Source organism: Talpa occidentalis, unplaced genomic scaffold (assembly GCF_014898055.3).
Source record: "Talpa occidentalis isolate TD23 unplaced genomic scaffold, MPIMG_talOcc4v2.1 talOcc4.3, whole genome shotgun sequence".
NCBI classification, from domain to species: Eukaryota; Metazoa; Chordata; class Mammalia; order Eulipotyphla; family Talpidae; genus Talpa; species Talpa occidentalis.
The window spans coordinates 61,554,303-61,560,589 of NW_023603184.1; positions in this window are offsets into that span (position 1 = coordinate 61,554,303).

Genomic DNA, 6,287 nt, shown 5'->3' on the forward strand with positions numbered 1-6,287 from the left:
ATTTGTGTGATAAAGCACATTTGTTAAAATTTACTCAATTGTGCACATATACTTGGTGGGTTTTATTGTATATAAATTAGACCTTAAGGAAGCTGTCTATTTTTAAAAGTACATATGATTTGGATCTGTCTCCTTTAGCCCTGTGTAAACACAGCTACTAAGTGTTTCTTTTCTCATTTTTGCCTGTGAATAGCTAAGTTTATATCAAACTCTTTTGGGGGGAGGCAGGGTCATCACTTTATCAACAAATGCCTTATCAATTATGAAACTAGGTATGATCATGGGCAAACTAACTTCTGAGGATTTGATTTCTCCAGTGGTAAAACCAGAAAAGTGGAATTCCATTATCCTTGACCTTTTACTGTCAATGACCGTATTGAGGACAAAGCACACTAGATATATCTAATATTCTCCCTTGTAAATGTACCTCTACTGTCAGTAATATATATAAATACATTATATAATATAATATATTATAATATTTTATATTATATATGATATGATATTTTATGTATACTATTTTATATTATATATTATTTTATATTAATATATTATATATTTTTATATTTAATCTTAATATTATACATAATGTATTTTATATAATGTTTTATATATAATATAATATTTTATGCAAAAGTATAAGCGTTCCCCTCTGCTTCCTCCACCTGAATGCTACTTGTGGACATGTTTTTGCTTGTCTGTTTTGATAGTCCCTTGTTTTCTGTGTTCTTCAAATTATTCATATTTTCTCTATGGATGTCACCAAAATGAATAAAATAGAGTTCATGTGTTGAGTCTAAAAACAAAGAAGTAAAACCCCCACTTGCTGTGACAACATTGCATTTAAATTGAAAGTTTTTTCTTCCAAATCTTCCCTTTCCTTTGAGAGACAGGCATGCATTCCCTAGTTGGTTATTAACAGCAACTGTCTTTGGCTTGATCCCAGGTGCAGAAAACAGACGATGGCTCGGGCTGACAACATTTCCATTTCCTTGGTAAGGATCACTTATGAAGTGCCTTTAATCATTTATGAGTAGGTTTCATTTGCTGTTTGCTGCAAACAGTTTGACTCTGCTGGGCTTGACAGCTTTCCGACATTCTGCAAACAGCTGCAATAATAGCCTTGACAATGTCGTTTACAAATGAGACACACACGCAGTATGAACAAAGCGACTGATACACTCTAAGTAATATGATAATGGAATGGCAAGTTCTATCGAAAACAAGATTGAAATGAGATTATATCACCCTGCAGAAGAAGTGAATTCCTAGATAGAGGAAAGAACTGCTAAAATGCATCGTTTTTAATCACCTAAACACCATCTTTACCAACTTTTCTGAAATAGTGGCTCTGGGGAACCTGAACTTCCTGTAACTGCTGGGACCATCCCACTTGGGGCTACAAAATTTTCACTTTACAATTGTTTCACACTTACATTGTTTCTCCAACCAGGTATCGATTTTCCTGAAGGTAAACCTCTTCTATCTCTATTTCTAGCGTCTGGCATATCAGTATATCTGTGATCACATTGCTACTATTCATTCTTTCTTCATATCTATAACTCATTAAGAAATTATATGTATCTGTGAATTTCTTTTAAATTACACAAGTGAACTTATTAAAACAATACATATATTTTATATACATACATACAAAACACATATGCTTTGTGCATATATATCTAAACATACACATTTCATGGTATAATTTTGAATTCTGATATATGATGCATATACACTTAAGTATCAACATTGAGATCAATCACATAAGTGAAAAACTTAGATGCTTTGGCACTGTCACATCATGCATTTCAAAAAATACTTTGTTATTTTTTAATAGTTTAAGATTTATAGCAAAAGTGAGAGGAAAGCATGTATATTAGCCATATGAGTCCTGCCCCATTTAATAATAACCTCAGCCAATCAACACGTGAACAAAATGATACATTTGTAAGGACTGATGAACTTACTTTGATACATCATTTTCTCCCAAAGTCCATAGTTTATGGTTCTTAGTGTTACATTTTATGGGTTTATTAAAAATGCATCATGGTGTATAATTACTACTATAGTATCACATAAAGTAGTTTCAGTAAGTATAAATCTTCTGTGCGCCTCATATTTATCCCTCCCTGACCACCAATCCTCCTAACAATGTACTCTTAGACTTTTCCATAATCACATAGTTGGAATCAAATAATATGTAATCTTTTCAGATTGTCTTCTTTTACTTAGTAATATGAATTGAGGCTTCCTTGCTGTCTTCTCGTGGCTTGAAAACTCATTCCTCTGAGCACGGAGTAATATTCTATTGCCTGGATGACCAGTTTGTCCATTTACCTAATGAAAGACATCTTGGCTGCTTGTAATATTTAATAATCACTACTAAGACCTCCATAAGTACAGTGTGCAGGCTTTTGTGTGAAAGTAAATTTTCATTTCTAAGGAATACAATCATTGGATCACTGTGTATTTTTAGTATTATCATAAACTTATTTTTCCCTTATATCATTGTGCTATTTCATGTGAGTAACTTCAATGCTGAAGTTTGTTAACTCCAGTACTAGATAAAATGGTGATTAATTACACTAAATGCATTTTGCTACCTTATTCTGAAAAAAACATTTCTAGTATCTGTTTTGTATAACAATATAGATACATTTTGGCACTCTTATCTCAAAGAAATGCATCTATGAAGGCAACTCCTTGGAGAGATTTATTATAAGAACATACAGAATAATTGAAAATAGAAAACCATATTTAATTAAAGTGTGATTTAATAAATGATGTGATATGCCAATATAAAAAATTCAAGGACAAGGCCTCCCTGGTTGCACAAGGAGTTAAGATCCAACCTATGAAGCAATCTGCAGCCACTGCAGCACGAGTTTGATCCCCAGCCAGGGAGCTGACCCACAAGGTGCAGCAGACCTCTCCTGACTCGCCTGCTGCTCCCCTCAGCAGTGTATTTAAGTCAGTCAGCCTGTTCTGTTCCCCACTCTGTTTCTGGTGAATCCTCTCATCCCCCGCATCTCTGGCCTGTACCCCAGTTCTTGTATGAATAAATAAAATAAAATCTTAAAAAAAAAAAACTTAAGGACATTGAACATTACTACATTGTGCTGCTGTTTTATATCAAAGACTCTCCTGTTTTCATCTTAACATTCTGCCATTCCAATTCCATTATTGGAATTCTGCAATTCCAATATTGTGAATTCTTTATTAATTACCTCATTTGCTGAGTGCTTACTATGTACCAGGTAGTGACCTAGGATTTAATTTGTATTGTAAGTTGAGTATGTCATTTAACAGAAGGAAAAACTGAGGTGCTGTATATGAAATGACTTGCCCAACACCATACTTTATTAAATAGCGGACCATTTGAAGCCATTGTCCTTGACCATATCCACTATACTACATATAATCTCATTGCCTTGTGAGTACATTTTGCAATAGATGCTGTCCAAGTAATGTTTCAATGATATGTGGCCACATTAAAAAAAAAAATTACATGTGCCTTAATGACAGAAATATGGAAAAAGTCTAAAACACACATTCCCTGAAAAACACAATGGTCCTGTATCCTATATACACTGTATCTATGTAGCAACATATATGAGTGTGAATTGAAACTACATTATGTGCCATAAAAAGAAACTGTTTTCTTAAAATTGTGACAAATGACCTTTTCCCCCAATTGATCTTTAATGTCTTACATCATTGGCTCAATAAAAATTAGTATTGCATGTCTTAGACCCAATTAGCAAGTATTTTTGACAAGAAAATATACTGTTGCATTTGAAATTCTAAAGGGATTATTTTCTGAATTCCTAAAAATTAGGTATTCTCAGACACATGCCTTAAGAATATGTTTTTCTTTTATTTTTATAAATTTTCTATTAAAAAAATTATAGAAGTAACATTGGTTTGCAACATTGGTGATTCAGAAGCATAGACTCACATCTCACCAACCCCACCCAGACTCACACCTCACCAACCCCACAAAGACACCCAGAATAAAATCAATTATTAGGCTTGAGTCAAGGGCAGGACTGGGTCTACCTTGGTCACCATGTCATCCTTAGTAGTACAGAATCTAGCACATTGCAGAAATTCAATAAATATTTATAGAGTTGCTATTAATCAGAAAGCAAGTGAAATATTTTCTTTATCTAAATATCTCCTGCCATTGAAGTGAGACAACCAAGGTCATGAGAAGATTGACCTTGAGAGAGAGATGCCAGAACACAGGTCCATGATCCCTGTTCTGACTCAGTGCAGTGGAGAGAGCAGGGATTCTGAGCCAACCACATCTTGGTGGCTCCCCTCGTCTCTCTCAGCCCTGGATGCCCCATTTGTCAAATAAGACAAATGACTTTCTAACTCACTAAACAGCAGTCAGTGAAAGGATATAAAACAATCCTGGTAGAAGGCAGTCCTTCAACAATACTTCTCTTCTAATATCCTGGTTTCCATACATGAGAACTGAAGTAGAAATTTTCCTCATTAACATAGAGAATTCAAAGAAAAGATTAAGTTAAGCCATGATTAATGATGAGTGAAAACATAGGGGGTGAGCATTGTGCCCCAGTTAGAGTGCAAAAACTGGAGGCTTTCTAGACACAGTCAGCAACTTCCAGCAAAAAGTGTCCTGTTGGGCCTCCCTTGCAGTGCAAGGGGTTAAGACGCCACCTATGAAGCCATGGGCAGCCACTGCAGCACACATTTGATCCCCCTCCAGGGAGCTACCCACATGGTGCAGCAGACCTCTCCTGTTTCACCCGCTGTTCCCCTTAGCAGTGCATTGCAGTCAGACTGCCTGTCCTGTTCCCTACTCTGTCTCTGGTGAATCCTCTTACACACCCTCCCACACCTCTGGCCTGTATCCCAGTTCTTGTATGCATAAATAAATAAATATTTTATTTAAAAAAAGTGTCCTGTCTATTGTAGTAGGAGCTCTTCTCTAGTCACAGGGTTGGACAGATTTCCTTACAAATGTGCCAACTGCCTGAGGCAAATTTCCTCAAGTAGAACCTCCTTTACAGACCTGCAGATAATAACAATGACATTATTCATGGGAATGTTGGGTCATTCACTAAATAACTTCATTTTTTAAAATATTTATTTATTTATGCATACAAGAACTGGGGTACAGGCCAGAGGTGTGTGTGGGGGAGGTGTTGAGAGGATTCACCAGAGGCAGAGCGGGGAACAGGACAGGCAGACTGACTGAAATACGCTACCGAGGGGAGTAGCAGGTGAGTCAGGCGAGGTCTGCTGCGCCATGTGGGTAGCTCGCTGGCTGGGGATCAAACTTGTGCTGCAGTGGTTGCGGATAACTTCATAGATTGCATCTTAACCTCTTGTACCACCAGGGAGGGCCTCACTAAATAGCTTTAAAGTGCTTTGAAAGTTTTGAGCACAGCACGAATGTTAAATATTAATTACATTGACACTGGTTGTAACTGAGTCAGCTTTTAAATCTAGAAAGAAAAGGTCATGATTATAAACTATTATCATCTAGTAAGTTCTTTTATATCGTCCATTGTCAGGATCTGTGATCAAGTCTGTAATAGAAGTATAGGATGATAAAAGTTTAAAAATGAAGGACTCTGAAAAGTTGAGGGAATGAATCTCCCTGTTTGTAGCACAGATTAAAAGCTGTGAATTGAGTTGGGGAAGTATGATGTGGCCTCAATCTCAAGCCTTATTCACCCAGTCATCTTACATTTATTTAAGAAAAGCACATGTCTCAGGCACTGTACTATCTCCTGGACACACGAGGATCAACAAGGTGGACCCATCACAGAGCTTGTGTGATTAGGTATTGTTAGCCTGACCAACTTTGCCTCCTTGATCTTGGTTTCTCCATATGTTTAATGGAGACAATTTTCTTTTCACTACCTATTTCAAAAAGATGATGTTGAGTAAATAGAGATAATAAACGTAAGAAATACTTGAAAGTAGGAAAAAATAGAAGGAATCATGTGGAAAAATTAATACTCACAATTAGTGATTTTGTCATGGAATGAAAGAATTGGTATGTGGACTTAGTAGAATTCTTCTTTTGTCAGGTAACCTATAACTATGAATTTTGATACTCCTTTCTACTCTGATTTTAAAAGCATAGAATTTTCTTCTTCTTTTTCCAAAAATAAAACTCTAAATTTGACTATGACTCAAAATAGAGAGAAGACCAGAACTTCAAATTAACAAAAAACAAACCATTAAACCAAATGAGTTTAACAAAGGAAGGGACCGATTAATATATGTAAATATATATACAG